This window comes from Passer domesticus, unplaced genomic scaffold, assembly GCF_036417665.1.
Source record: "Passer domesticus isolate bPasDom1 unplaced genomic scaffold, bPasDom1.hap1 HAP1_SCAFFOLD_55, whole genome shotgun sequence".
NCBI classification, from domain to species: domain Eukaryota; kingdom Metazoa; phylum Chordata; class Aves; order Passeriformes; family Passeridae; genus Passer; species Passer domesticus.
In genome coordinates, this window is record NW_026990163.1 from 179,676 (window position 1) to 195,409 (window position 15,734).

At 49.5% G+C, this 15,734-nt stretch overlaps 1 long non-coding RNA gene across 1 annotated transcript; it reads left to right on the forward strand.

Annotated features, from left to right (window-relative positions):
* The first annotated feature begins 5,543 nt into the window (after positions 1–5,543).
* Positions 5,544–7,936, forward strand: LOC135292885 (uncharacterized). The gene is made up of 3 exons (XR_010355049.1): positions 5,544–5,696; positions 5,829–5,965; positions 6,095–7,936. It is a non-coding gene; the product is annotated as an uncharacterized LOC135292885 (long non-coding RNA).
* The last annotated feature ends 7,798 nt before the right edge of the window (positions 7,937–15,734 follow it).

The window sequence follows — 15,734 nt, forward strand, 5'->3', positions numbered from 1 at the left end:
CACACATGTGGCTGAAGCTGCAGCCAGGAGAGAGAGAAGCCAAGCTGCCAGAGAGAGGCAATGGGGAAAGTGACATGAGAGGTGAGAGAAGAAGGAAAAAGTAGAGACATGCAAGGCATTGGGTTGGGTGGGCTGTGGCATTCATGCCTTTTAGTAGAGGCCAGGTTCTCTGGTGCACTCAATGACTGTGTGATTGCGGCGTGTCCACAGTGAGCCCGTGTGAGCGAGCTGCACTCCCAGAGGCCGGAGCACACTTGCTTCAAGTGCTGATGAATGAGGCCAGAGACGGGTCTTTGTGTGGAACTCCAAACGCTGTGCATTGCCATGAAGAGGGTCCAGGGACGGAGAGAAAATGAGGCTGGGGTCTGAGGGTTTCATTCGGGGGGGAGAAGGGGTGAAGCCAGGACCAGCAGGGGAGAAGAGAGAGGAGAACATTCTCTGGAGAGTAGATCTAAGGAAAAAATGGCAGTTGAAGTGGGTGATAGCAACAAAACCTGCGGATTGCAAGAGGCTGCAAGTGGCCATGGGTGAGAGCCTTGCATTCAGAGGGGTTTCTCTGTTTCACCTTGGTCCCCTTTGCCCTAAGGTATTACAGTTCAATGGCAGGCCCCTGGGCCTCCACAACTGCCCCCTTTTTGTTTTCAGGAATGAAGGCTTCTGCCATGGACTTTTGCATGCGTTGAGCAAAACTGGATAGAATAACCAAGACAATGAATACAAGAAACAAAGCCCACAAAACAGTCTTGACTAAATCACAGAATCACAGAATCACAGAATCATGAGTTTGGAAGAGACCTCTAAGATCATCAAGTCCAACCTATGCCCTAACATCTCAACTAGACTATAGCACCAAGTGGCATGTCCAGTCTTTTTTTAAACACATCCAGTGATGGTGATTCCACCACCTCCCTGGGAAGACAATTCCAGTGCTTTATTATTCTTTCAGTGAAAATTTTTTCCTAATATCTAACCTATACCTTCCCTGACGTAGCTTGAGACTGTGTCCCCTTGTTCTGTCAGTTGCTACCCGGTGGAAGAGACCGACCCCCACCTGTCTACAACCTCCCTTCAGGAAGTTGCAGAGAGCAATAAGGTCACCTCTAAGCCTCCTCTTCTCCAGGCTAAACAACCCCAGCTCCCTCAGACGTTCCTCGTAGGGCTTGTTTTCCAAGCCCCTCACCAACCTCGTTGCTCTCCTCTGGACACGCTCAAGTATCTCAATATCCTTCCTAAATTGAGGGGCCCAGAACTGGACACAGTACTCAAGATGTGGCCTCACCAGTGCAGAGTACAGGGAGAGAATGACCTCCCTGCTCCTGCTGGTCAGACAAGTCCTAATGTAGGCCAGGAGGCCGTTGGCCTCCTTGGCCACCAAGGCACATTGCTGGCTCATATCCAATCGGCTGTCAACCAGCACCCCCAGGTCCCTTTCTGCCTGAACACTATCCAGCCACACCGTCCCCAGCCTGTAACGCTGTAGGGGATTTTTGTGGCCAAAATGCAGAACTCGGCACTTAGACTTATTAAACTTCATACTGTTGGACGTAAAGATGAAAGCCAGCCTTTCGTGCCCCAGTCTTTCAAAAGTCCAGTGAGCCAGTCGTTGTTGCCTTTTGTCTGGATCTTATTGATTTGATCTGTGAGCAGCTGGACGCTCTGGTATACTGATTCCCTATGTGAGAAGAGGTTGACATGCGTGGCCATGGGCAAGAAATTGTGGCTTGACTATGGAACCACCCATCCGAAGGCATGCGGCATAGTGAGGAGCATCCAGCTTCCTGCTGCAGTGGCAACAAAAGACAGCATCCTTTGACTTTAGCTAATTTAGTATTGGGTGGAGGCTTGGGTGGCCTGAAAGTAAAGAGATAGGGAGATTGCAATGTGAAACTGAAATTCTGGTCCCACTAAACTTTCTCTTCTGTAAGGCAAGGGTTTGAAGTCAGCTTATTAGAAGAATCAAATATCAAGGCTAGAATACAGTTTTTCCAATTGTTAAGCGGTATATCGCAGTTAGTGGTGTCTGAGCTCTCTTGGTGTTGGTCTGTGTGGTCCACACTGCTTAGGAGATCTTCTGCTGTCCTTCTTCTTCTTCTTTTCCAGGCTGCTGCTGTCTCTCTTAGGCTTTTGTTCTGTTTTTCTGATGGTGGCTCTGGTGTTTGCCTCGCCATTGGCAGAAGGGTTTGATGTTTTTTGCTGGGATCCGTCTTGGGCCTGCTGCTGTAGAGACACAAGCATATCCTCCCTCCCAAGTAATGAATGGGAAAGGGCCCATAATTTGTTTGGATTCAGGGTCTTTGATCAAGACAGGTGGCTTTTCTTTTTATTGGGCTGCCAATTAAATATAAAATGCCTGATGACTGGGGGAGTTGTTCAAAAAGTTGAGCACATCAAGGGCCTTGGCCAGTCTCTCAATGGGAGATACTATGTGGACTCCCTGTCTCTGTTGATCAAGGATCCTTTGGATGGAAGAGTGGGCCCTCTGGACTATGGACTGTCCTGTGGCAGAGTGTGCTATGGCTGTGACATGTTTTGTAGCCCACTGGTCAGAAAACGGTTGGAATCAGTGGGAGGTATTAGCAGGACCATGATCAGTTTTAATTTCCTGTGGAACAGGGAAGGTGGAAAAGGCTAAAAAGGAACGTTTTATAGCATCTTTTGATTTTTCACCAGCATGGGCAGGGGCAGAAACCGCAGCGTTGTCGGTGTGGATTGAGACGGGGATGTATTTTAGTCTCCCAAAAGGGGCTTGGTGTGTGATGTGTGATTGCCCGATCTGGAGAGTCTTTAGTCCTCTTGGATTGAGTGCAGCTCTGACAGAAGCAAAGGCACGTTGCTGACAATTTGGGCAGGTGGCTGCCATGAATCTTGCCTGATCTTGGGTAATTTTAAAGATGCTGAGCGGTGCAGGAATGTTTTGATGGTAGAAGTGGTGGCGGATCCTAGCCTGTTCAGAAACATTCCGTAGGGAGGTTTGGAGAAGCATTGCTGAGGCATCTGCTCTAGCATTGCCTACTATAAATGCAGGAAGGGTGGTATGAGACCTTGTGTGCATGATATAGCGTGGGTGTTGTCTGTGGGACAAAAGAGAAATGAAAGGGGAAAGCAAATGCTCTAGTTGGGGTTAGAAATGTCTTTGAAAATGGAATTTTCAGCCCGCTGCACTAGGCCATAGACATCTGCCGAATCAGTGATCAAATGAAGAGGTTCTTTGAAAGTGGAGAAGGTCCTAAGGACTGCAGTCAATTCAGAAATTTGGGCAGGGTGAGGATCCCCTGGCTTGGCTTTTGTCTCTTGAGCAATGCGGAGCCAGGGCAGTGCAGGGCAGGCCGGGAAGCAGAGCCCGGAGCCTTTGGAGGCTGCAAGCCTTAAACATCAGCCCCTGCAGCAGCCTAGATGCAGGTGCCACAGTTGCCAAGGCTGTCAAGGCCTTGAGAGCGGGCAGGTGGATTTTGCATCCCTGTGGGCTGATGGCGGCTCTGGAGCCAGGAGTGGCTGTGGCTGCAGCAGGAAGGGTGGCTGAAAGTTTCCTGCCTTGCTTTGGTGGCATGGCTGCAGGGGCCAGTGCAGTGAGAGCCCCCTCTGTGCTGGTGGCAGCTCAGCTCTTGGGGCCGCGGCTGTGCCCCAGCCCAGGAGCAGCAGCAGTGGCCAGCGGCAGCAGTGGTGTCAGTGGGACCCCCTGTGCACAGGGACCCCCAGCCGCGGGGTGGCCGTGGCAGCAGCCCCAGGGAGCTCCAGCCCCGGGATCCCGGAACAAGTGGAAATCCCAACTGTGCAAACGCTGCCTGTGCCTCTTGGGTTTTCTTTGGTTGAGGGGATTTCGAGGTATGTTAAAAGTCTCTTTTTCTCTAACTTAGCTGTCGAAGGAAGAGTTGAGAAGTATGTGGTTCACTCTCTTAAGGTTGATTTTTATGTTTTGTCTAAAACATTTTTTGCTGGCCTGCTGAGGTTTGTTCAGCAGCTCAGCTTAAGGTACTCTTTTTGCCTCTTGGGTTGGTGTTATCTTTTATATTAAAACCTGCCTATACTATGTTTGCAAGAATGTTTTAATACCTATTACTTAAGTTAGATAGTGACTTTCTACTTGAAACCAATTTGTGAATGGTAATATCGTCTTTCATATGGATGCTAGGGAGAAGAAAGAGGAAGGACAGGGTACGCCCACATTTTTCTATCTATGTAGATAATACCAAACTCTTTCGTACCAGGTTCAAAACCTCTGTGTACAGTGCTCTAAATGTTTTCCGTTCTCTTTGTGATTACTATTACTAGACTATCTAAATTGTTGTGACTTTTAATTCTTGACATAAAGGTGGTAACTTGCTTTATGAGTTAAATTCAAAGGCACAGGGGTCTTTGGCTACATGCCAGGGCCTCCGAAGCCCCTGCCAGGGATTTAAAGCCCCCTGGCTGGGGCTGGGATCATTTAGGATGGTCAGGGGGAGGTCCGGGCTTCTGACAGTGCCCAAAGGAATGAGAAGGAGAAGTGAAGTTTTATAAAGAAGCAGTATTTATTTGCTGATCATCGGCAAACACGAGGATTTACAGAACACATTTCATTACAACAATCCTTATAACAACAACAACAACAATCTACAGCACATATTTATATGGGATCCTATGGACTAACAATCTTCAAAACATATTTACAAAGAACTACTAACCTAAGAACATATTTACAAAAATCTTCTAACTTTTCAAACATATATACACAGGTGTAATATGTACGGCCGTCATCTCCAGCAGTCCTGGAAGGAAGAAAGAAGCAAAGCTGGAGTCAGCTGCCAGCACTGGGCCCAGCTGGGCCCCAGGAGCTGGGACAGGGCTGGCAGGGCTGGTGTGGCTCCAGGCAAGTGCAGGGCAGGCCAGGGCTGGTGCTTGTGGCAGCACAATCCAGGCCCCCTGCGGGCAGCGTGTCCCTGAGCGGGGCCATCCAGCCCAGCCCCAGCCTGGCGCCAGGGCAGCCACTGTGTCTGTGGGCAGGGCATGGGGAGCATCTGCCTGTCTTACTTGTGGGGCTCCATCTTCATCCAAGGACCATGGGCTCCTCCTCATCCTTCTCGTCCACTTCCATCTCCTCGATGTCATCCTCCACATCTACTTCCATCTCCTCAACCTGCTCTTCCACGTCCACCTCCATCATTTCTTCCTCATCCTGCACCATGTCCACTTCCATCTCCTCCACAGTGTCTCTGGCAGTCTGCAAGAGACTGCACAATGTCACAGTGGGGTTCCTGTCCCACACCATCCATTGCCACGTGGCTGCAGCCTGTTCAAGCAGGCTGCCCCCTCCCTGGAATGGCACAGTACCTCCACTGGCGCAGCAGTGCTCATCCTGCTGGGATTGGTGCTCCAGAGCAGGCAGCAGGAAAAGGCCAGGCAGCAGCAGCAACAGCTGAGTGCTGACGGGCAGAGCGCAGAGCGAGCGCCAACTGAGCGCTGGCAGCAGGCAGAGTGTCTGCTGTGGTGGTTTCCAGGTGCTGGACGTTCCACCTGGAACACTGTGGGAGCTGTGATGTCACAGAAGTTTCAGGGCCGCTCCACACTGGGAGGTGGGCATGGTGGAATGATGAAATCCTTGAATGGTTTGGCTTGGAAGGGATCCTAAAGATCATCTGGTTCCAAGCTGAGCAGCCTCCCAGCACAGCAGGTTGCTGCGGCCCCTGTCCAAGCTGGCCTTGGATGTTGGTGGGCATGGGGTATGCACAGGCTCTCTGCGCTGGTCCCTGTGTCAGGGACAAGCACCCTGACAGGAAAGAACTTCTTCCCATCATGGAATGGATTCCAGCTCTTGCAGTTTCATCCCATTCCCCCTTGTTCTGTCACTTCAGTTGCTGACAAAGAGTCCTCTCCCACTTCCCTGTGGGTCAGGCTGTCCCTGCAGTGTCACACATGTGGCTGAAGCTGCAGCCAGGAGAGAGAGAAGCCAAGCTGCTAGAGAGAGGCAATGGGGAAAGTGACATGAGAGGTGAGAGAAGAAGGAAAAAGTAGAGACATGCAAGGCATTGGGTTGGGTGGGCTGTGGCATTCATGCCTTTTAGTAGAGGCCAGGTTCTCTGGTGCACTCAATGACTGTGTGATTGCGGTGTGTCCACAGTGAGCCCGTGTGAGCGAGCTGCACTCCCAGGGGCCGGAGCACACTTGCTTCAAGTGCTGATGAATGAGGCCAGAGACGGGACTTTGTGTGGAACTCCAAACGCTGTGCATTGCCATGAAGAGGGTCCAGGGCCAGAGAGAAAATGAGGCTGGGGTCTGAGGGTTTCATTCGGGGGGGAGAAGGGGTGAAGCCAGGACCAGCAGGGGAGAAGAGAGAGGAGAACATTCTCTGGAGAGTAGATCTAAGGAAAAAATGGCAGTTGAAGTGGGTGATAGCAACAAAACCTGCGGATTGCAAGAGGCTGCAAGTGGCCATGGGTGAGAGCCTTGCATTCAGAGGGGTTTCTCTGTTTCACCTTGGTCCCCTTTGCCCTAAGGTATTACAGTTGCAATGAGAGGCCCCTGGGCCTCCACAACTGCCCCCTTTTTGTTTTCAGGAATGAAGGCTTCTGCCATGGACTTTTGCATGCGTTGAGCAAAACTGGATAGAATAACCAAGACAATGAATACAAGAAACAAAGCCCACAAAACAGTCTTGACTAAATCACAGAATCACAGAATCACAGAATCACAGAATCATGAGTTTGGAAGAGACCTCTAAGATCATCAAGTCCAACCTATGCCCTAACATCTCAACTAGACTATAGCACCAAGTGGCATGTCCAGTCTTTTTTTAAACACATCCAGTGATGGTGATTCCACCACCTCCCTGGGAAGACAATTCCAGTGCTTTATTATTCTTTCAGTGAAAATTTTTTTCCTAATATCTAACCTATACCTTCCCTGACGTAGCTTGAGACTGTGTCCCCTTGTTCTGTCAGTTGCTACCCGGTGGAAGAGACCGACCCCCACCTGTCTACAACCTCCCTTCAGGAAGTTGCAGAGAGCAATAAGGTCACCTCTAAGCCTCCTCTTCTCCAGGCTAAACAACCCCAGCTCCCTCAGACGTTCCTCGTAGGGCTTGTTTTCCAAGCCCCTCACCAACCTCGTTGCTCTCCTCTGGACACGCTCAAGTATCTCAATATCCTTCCTAAATTGAGGGGCCCAGAACTGGACACAGTACTCAAGATGTGGCCTCACCAGTGCAGAGTACAGGGAGAGAATGACCTCCCTGCTCCTGCTGGTCAGACAAGTCCTAATGTAGGCCAGGAGGCCGTTGGCCTCCTTGGCCACCAAGGCACATTGCTGGCTCATATCCAATCGGCTGTCAACCAGCACCCCCAGGTCCCTTTCTGCCTGAACACTATCCAGCCACACCGTCCCCAGCCTGTAACGCTGTAGGGGATTTTTGTGGCCAAAATGCAGAACTCGGCACTTAGACTTATTAAACTTCATACTGTTGGACGTAAAGATGAAAGCCAGCCTTTCGTGCCCCAGTCTTTCAAAAGTCCAGTGAGCCAGTCGTTGTTGCCTTTTGTCTGGATCTTATTGATTTGATCTGTGAGCAGCTGGACGCTCTGGTATACTGATTCCCTATGTGAGAAGAGGTTGACATGCGTGGCCATGGGCAAGAAATTGTGGCTTGACTATGGAACCACCCATCCGAAGGCATGCGGCATAGTGAGGAGCATCCAGCTTCCTGCTGCAGTGGCAACAAAAGACAGCATCCTTTGACTTTAGCTAATTTAGTATTGGGTGGAGGCTTGGGTGGCCTGAAAGTAAAGAGATAGGGAGATTGCAATGTGAAACTGAAATTCTGGTCCCACTAAACTTTCTCTTCTGTAAGGCAAGGGTTTGAAGTCAGCTTATTAGAAGAATCAAATATCAAGGCTAGAATACAGTTTTTCCAATTGTTAAGCGGTATATCGCAGTTAGTGGTGTCTGAGCTCTCTTGGTGTTGGTCTGTGTGGTCCACACTGCTTAGGAGATCTTCTGCTGTCCTTCTTCTTCTTCTTTTCCAGGCTGCTGCTGTCTCTCTTAGGCTTTTGTTCTGTTTTTCTGATGGTGGCTCTGGTGTTTGCCTCGCCATTGGCAGAAGGGTTTGATGTTTTTTGCTGGGATCCGTCTTGGGCCTGCTGCTGTAGAGACACAAGCATATCCTCCCTCCCAAGTAATGAATGGGAAAGGGCCCATAATTTGTTTGGATTCAGGGTCTTTGATCAAGACAGGTGGCTTTTCTTTTTATTGGGCTGCCAATTAAATATAAAATGCCTGATGACTGGGGGAGTTGTTCAAAAAGTTGAGCACATCAAGGACCTTGGCCAGTCTCTCAATGGGAGATACTATGTGGACTCCCTGTCTCTGTTGATCAAGGATCCTTTGGATGGAAGAGTGGGCCCTCTGGACTATGGACTGTCCTGTGGCAGAGTGTGGTATGGCTGTGACATGTTTTGTAGCTCACTGGTCAGAAAACGGTTGGAATCAGTGGGAGGTATTAGCAGGACCATGATCAGTTTTAATTTCCTGTGGAACAGGGAAGGTGGAAAAGGCTAAAAAGGAACGTTTTATAGCATCTTTTGATTTTTCACCAGCATGGGCAGGGGCAGAAACCGCAGCGTTGTCGGTGTGGATTGAGACGGGGATGAATTTTAGTCTCCCAAAAAGGGCTTGGTGTGTGATGTGCGATTGCCCGATCTGGAGAGTCTTTAGTCCTCTTGGATTGAGTGCAGCTCTGACAGAAGCAAAGGCACGTTGCTGACAATTTGGGCAGGTGTTTGCCATGGATCTTGCCTGATCTTGGGTAATTTTAAAGATGCTGAGCGGTGCAGGAATGTTTTGATGGTAGAAGTGGTGGCGGATCCTAGCCTGTTCAGAAACATTCCGTAGGCAGGTTTGGAGAAGCATTGCTGAGGCATCTGCTCTAGCATTGCCTACTATAAATGCAGGAAGGGTGGTATGAGACCTTGTGTGCATGATATAGTGTGGGTGTTGTCTGTGGGACAAAAGAGAAATGAAAGGGGAAAGCAAATGCTCTAGTTGTGGTTAGAAATGTCTTTGAAAATGGAATTTTCGGCCCGCTGCTCTAGGTCATAGACATTTGCCGAAATAGTGATCAAATGAAGAGGTTCTTTGAAAGTGGAGAAGGTCCTAAGGACTGCAGTCAATTCAGCAATTTGGGCAGGGTGAGGATCCCCTGGCTTGGCTTTTGTCTCTTGAGCAATGCGGAGCCAGGGCAGTGCAGAGCAGGGTGGCAAGCCGAGCCCGGAGCCTTTGGAGGCTGCAAGCCTTAAACATCAGCCCCTGCAGCAGCCCAGATGCAGGTGCCACAGTTGCCAAGGCTGTCAAGGCCTTGAGAGCGGGCAGGTGGATTTTGCATCCCTGTGGGCTGATGGCGGCTCTGGAGCCAGGAGTGGCTGTGGCTGCAGCAGGAAGGGTGGCTGAAAGTTTCCTGCCTTGCTTTGGTGGCATGGCTGCAGGGGCCAGTGCAGTGAGAGCCCCCTCTGTGCTGGTGACAGCTCAGCTCTTGGGGACGCGGCTGTGCCCCAGCCCAGGAGCAGCAGCAGTGGCCAGCGGCAGCAGTGGTGTCAGTGGGACCCCCTGTGCACAGGGACCCCCAGCCGCGGGGTGGCCGTGGCAGCAGCCCCAGGGAGCTCCAGCCCCGGGATCCCGGAACAAGTGGAAATCCCAACTGTGCAAACGCTGCCTGTGCCTCTTGGGTTTTCTTTGGTTGAGGGGATTTCGAGGTATGTTAAAAGTCTCTTTTTCTCTAACTTAGCTGTCGAAGGAAGAGTTGAGAAGTATGTGGTTCACTCTCTTAAGGGTGATTTTTATGTTTTGTCTAAAACATTTTTTGCTGGCCTGCTGAGGTTTGTTCAGCAGCTCAGCTTAAGGTACTCTTTTTTGTAAGAGCCTAAATGAGAGATGCGGGACTCCAGGCGGCTCTTCCAACATCCAGTTTATTACATGCAAGATGTTAGAGCAGTCCAGGGTCGTGGGCGACAGAGCCTGAGCCTACAGCTGTCAGCTGCAGCTGCAGGCAGGCCTGGAGACCCTGAGTTTAGGTTACAAATGCATTATATACTTTTCTTTGCTGAGCATCTTAATACAGTAGAACCAATCTATACCTTAACTTTTATCTATAGCCTATCATAACTAATACAATTACCATATTCATGTTAGTATTCTCCAATCACTAAAGGTTAGTACATTACAGTTTAAGCTAGAAGTTGTTCTTCAGTTTTCTTGCAGTGGAAAATTCTGAGACCTTTTTTCTACTTGCAACATTTGCTGACTTGTTTGCCTGTGCTATCTTTCTGCCTGGTAAAAACATCTTCTTGTTTGAGGTGGGTTTATCCTTTGTTCTAAGTCATAAAATTCCCTTCTAACTAACATACCCTTTGCCTCCTTGGTTATCCAGTAAGACTGGCTCAGCAATTCTTTTCTTCTATATCAAAACTTGCTTCTATCTCTATTCCTTCCTCAGCTTCTACATTCAAAAATCTTTCTGCTAAGCATACATATCTGTGAGACTTTCTTGTCAAACTTTCATCCTTCCCAACACTTTTTGCCTCTTGGGTTGGTGTTATCTTTTATATTAAAACCTGCCTATACTATGTTTGCAAGAATGTTTTAATACCTATTACTTAAGTTAGATAGTGACTTTCTACTTGAAACCAATTTGTGAATGGTAATATCGTCTTTCATATGGATGCTAGGGAGAAGAAAGAGGAAGGACAGGGTACGCCCACATTTTTCTATCTATGTAGATAATACCAAACCCTTTCGTACCAGGTTCAAAACCTCTGTGTACAGTGCTCTAAATGTTTTCCGTTCTCTTTGTGATTACTATTACTAGACTATCTAAATTGTTGTGACTTTTAATTCTTGACATAAAGGTGGTAACTTGCTTTATGAGTTAAATTCAAAGGCACAGGGGTCTTTGGCTACATGCCAGGGCCTCCGAAGCCCCTGCCAGGGATTTAAAGCCCCCTGGCTGGGGCTGGGATCATTTAGGATGGTCAGGGGGAGGACCGGGCTTCTGACAGTGCCCAAAGGAATGAGAAGGAGAAGTGAAGTTTTATAAAGAAGCAGTATTTATTTGCTGATCATCGGCAAACACGAGGATTTACAGAACACATTTCATTACAACAATCCTTATAACAACAATCTACAGCACATATTTATATGGGATCCTATGGACTAACAATCTTCAAAACATATTTACAAAGAACTACTAACCTAAGAACATATTTACAAAAATCTTCTAACTTTTCAAACATATATACACAGGTGTAATATGTACGGCCGTCATCTCCAGCAGTCCTGGAAGGAAGAAAGAAGCAAAGCTGGAGTCAGCTGCCAGCATTGGGCTGGGAGCTGGGCCCCAGGAGCTGGGACAGGGCTGGCAGGGCTGGTGTGGCCCCAGGCAAGTGCAGGGCAGGCCAGGGCTGGTGCTTGTGGCAGCACAATCCAGGCCCCCTGCGGGCAGCGTGTCCCTGAGCGGGGCCATCCAGCGCAGCCCCAGCCTGGCGTCAGGGCAGCCACTGTGTCTGTGGGCAGGGCATGGGGAGCATCTGCCTGTCTTACTTGTGGGGCTCCATCTTCATCCAAGGACCATGGGCTCCTCCTCATCCTTCTCGTCCACTTCCATCTCCTCGATGTCATCCTCCACATCTACTTCCATCTCCTCAACCTGCTCTTCCACGTCCACCTCCATCATTTCTTCCTCATCCTGCACCATGTCCACTTCCATCGCCACCACAGTGTCTCTGTTAGTCTGCAAGAGACAGCACAATGTCACAGTGGGGTTCCTGTCCCACACCATCCATTGCCACGTGGCTGCAGCCTGCTCAAGCAGGCTGCCCCCTCCCTGGAATGGCACTGTACCTCCACTGGCGCAGCAGTGCTCATCCTGCTGGGATTGGTGCTCCAGAGCAGGCAGCAGGAAAAGGCCAGGCAGCAGCAGCAACAGCTGAGTGCTGACGGGCAGAGCGCAGAGCGAGCGCCAACTGAGCACTGGCAGCAGGCAGAGTGTCTGCTGTGGTGGTTTCCAGGTGCTGGACGTTCCACCTGGAACACTGTGGGAGCTGTGATGTCACAGAAGTTTCAGGGCCGCTCCACACTGGGAGGTGGGCATGGTGGAATGATGAAATCCTTGAATGGTTTGGCTTGGAAGGGATCCTAAAGATCATCTGGTTCCAAGCTGAGCAGCCTCCCAGCACAGCAGGTTGCTGCGGCCCCTGTCCAAGCTGGCCTTGGATGTTCCCTGGCATGGGGCATGCACAGGCTCTCTGCGCTGGTCCCTGTGTCAGGGACAAGCACCCTGACAGGAAAGAACTTCTTCCCGTCATGGAATGGATTCCAGCTCTTGCAGTTTCATCCCATTCCCCCTTGTTCTGTCACTTCAGTTGCTGACAAAGAGTCCTCTCCCACTTCCCTGTGGGTCAGGCTGTCCCTGCAGTGTCACACATGCGGCTGAAGCTGCAGCCAGGAGAGAGAGAAGCCAAGCTGGCAGAGAGAGGCAATGGGGAAAGTGACATGAGAGGTGAGAGAAGAAGGAAAAAGTAGAGACATGCAAGGCATTGGGTTGGGTGGGCTGTGGCATTCATGCCTTTTAGTAGAGGCCAGGTTCTCTGGTGCACTCAATGACTGTGTGATTGCGGCGTGTCCACAGTGAGCCCGTGTGAGCGAGCTGCACTCCCAGGGGCCGGAGCACACTTACTTCAAGTGCTGATGAATGAGGCCAGAGACGGGTCTTTGTGTGGAACTCCAAACGCTGTGCATTGCCATGAAAAGGGTCCAGGGACGGAGAGAAAATGAGGCTGGGGTCTGAGGGTTTCATTCGGGGGGGAGAAGGGGTGAAGCCAGGACCAGCAGGGGAGAAGAGAGAGGAGGACATTCTCTGGAGAGTAGATCTAAGGAAAAAATGGCAGTTGAAGTGGGTGATAGCAACAAAACCTGCGGATTGCAAGAGGCTGCAAGTGGCCATGGGTGAGAGCCTTGCATTCAGAGGGGTTTCTCTGTTTCACCTTGGTCCCCTTTGCCCTAAGGTATTACAGTTGCAATGAGAGGCCCCTGGGCCTCCACAACTGCCCCCTTTTTGTTTTCAGGAATGAAGGCTTCTGCCATGGACTTTTGCATGCATTGAGCAAAACTGGATAGAATAACCAAGACAATGAATACAAGAAACAAAGCCCACAAAACAGTCTTGACTAAATCACAGAATCACAGAATCACAGAATCACAGAATCATGAGTTTGGAAGAGACCTCTAAGATCATCAAGTCCAACCTATGCCCTAACATCTCAACTAGACTATAGCACCAAGTGGCATGTCCAGTCTTTTTTTAAACACATCCAGTGATGGTGATTCCACCACCTCCCTGGGAAGACAATTCCAGTGCTTTATTATTCTTTCAGTGAAAATTTTTTCCTAATATCTAACCTATACCTTCCCTGACGTAGCTTGAGACTGTGTCCCCTTGTTCTGTCAGTTGCTACCCGGTGGAAGAGACCGACCCCCACCTGTCTACAACCTCCCTTCAGGAAGTTGCAGAGAGCAATAAGGTCACCTCTAAGCCTCCTCTTCTCCAGGCTAAACAACCCCAGCTCCCTCAGACGTTCCTCGTAGGGCTTGTTTTCCAAGCCCCTCACCAACCTCGTTGCTCTCCTCTGGACACGCTCAAGTATCTCAATATCCTTCCTAAATTGAGGGGCCCAGAACTGGACACAGTACTCAAGGTGCGGCCTCACCAGTGCAGAGTACAGGGAGAGAATGACCTCCCTGCTCCTGCTGGTCAGACAAGTCCTAATGTAGGCCAGGAGGCCGTTGGCCTCCTTGGCCACCAAGGCACATTGCTGGCTCATATCCAATCGGCTGTCAACCAGCACCCCCAGGTCCCTTTCTGCCTGAACACTATCCAGCCACACCGTCCCCAGCCTGTAACGCTGTAGGGGATTTTTGTGGCCAAAATGCAGAACTCGGCACTTAGACTTATTAAACTTCATACTGTTGGACGTAAAGATGAAAGCCAGCCTTTCGTGCCCCAGTCTTTCAAAAGTCCAGTGAGCCAGTCGTTGTTGCCTTTTGTCTGGATCTTATTGATTTGATCTGTGAGCAGCTGGACGCTCTGGTATACTGATTCCCTATGTGAGAAGAGGTTGACATGCGTGGCCATGGGCAAGAAATTGTGGCTTGACTATGGAACCACCCATCCGAAGGCATGCGGCATAGTGAGGAGCATGCAGCTTCCTGCTGCAGTGGCAACAAAAGACAGCATCCTTTGACTTTAGCTAATTTAGTATTGGGTGGAGGCTTGGGTGGCCTGAAAGTAAAGAGATAGGGAGATTGCAATGTGAAACTGAAATTCTGGTCCCACTAAACTTTCTCTTCTGTAAGGCAAGGGTTTGAAGTCAGCTTATTAGAAGAATCAAATATCAAGGCTAGAATACAGTTTTTCCAATTGTTAAGCGGTATATCGCAGTTAGTGGTGTCTGAGCTCTCTTGGTGTTGGTCTGTGTGGTCCACACTGCTTAGGAGATCTTCTGCTGTCCTTCTTCTTCTTCTTTTCCAGGCTGCTGCTGTCTCTCTTAGGCTTTTGTTCTGTTTTTCTGATGGTGGCTCTGGTGTTTGCCTCGCCATTGGCAGAAGGGTTTGATGTTTTTTGCTGGGATCCGTCTTGGGCCTGCTGCTGTAGAGACACAAGCATATCCTCCCTCCCAAGTAATGAATGGGAAAGGGCCCATAATTTGTTTGGATTCAGGGTCTTTGATCAAGACAGGTGGCTTTTCTTTTTATTGGGCTGCCAATTAAATATAAAATGCCTGATGACTGGGGGAGTTGTTCAAAAAGTTGAGCACATCAAGGGCCTTGGCCAGTCTCTCAATGGGAGATACTATGTGGACTCCCTGTCTCTGTTGATCAAGGATCCTTTGGATGGAAGAGTGGGCCCTCTGGACTATGGACTGTCCTGTGGCAGAGTGTGGTATGGCTGTGACATGTTTTGTAGCTCACTGGTCAGAAAACGGTTGGAATCAGTGGGAGGTATTAGCAGGACCATGATCAGTTTTAATTTCCTGTGGAACAGGGAAGGTGGAAAAGGCTAAAAAGGAACGTTTTATAGCATCTTTTGATTTTTCACCAGCATGGGCAGGGGCAGAAACCGCAGCGTTGTCGGTGTGGATTGAGACGGGGATGAATTTTAGTCTCCCAAAAGGGGCTTGGTGTGTGATGTGCGATTGCCCGATCTGGAGAGTCTTTAGTCCTCTTGGATTGAGTGCAGCTCTGACAGAAGCAAAGGCACGTTGCTGACAATTTGGGCAGGTGTTTGCCATGGATCTTGCCTGATCTTGGGTAATTTTAAAGATGCTGAGCGGTGCAGGAATGTTTTGATGGTAGAAGTGGTGGCGGATCCTAGCCTGTTCAGAAACATTCCGTAGGCAGGTTTGGAGAAGCATTGCTGAGGCATCTGCTCTAGCATTGCCTACTATAAATGCAGGAAGGGTGGTATGAGACCTTGTGTGCATGATATAGTGTGGGTGTTGTCTGTGGGACAAAAGAGAAATGAAAGGGGAAAGCAAATGCTCTAGTTGTGGTTAGAAATGTCTTTGAAAATGGAATTTTTGGCCCGCTGCTCTAGGTCATAGACATTTGCCGAATCAGTGATCAAATGAAGAGGTTCTTTGAAAGTGGAGAAGGTCCTAAGGACTGCAGTCAATTCAGCAATTTGGGCAGGGTGAGGATCCCCTGGCTTGGCTTTTGTC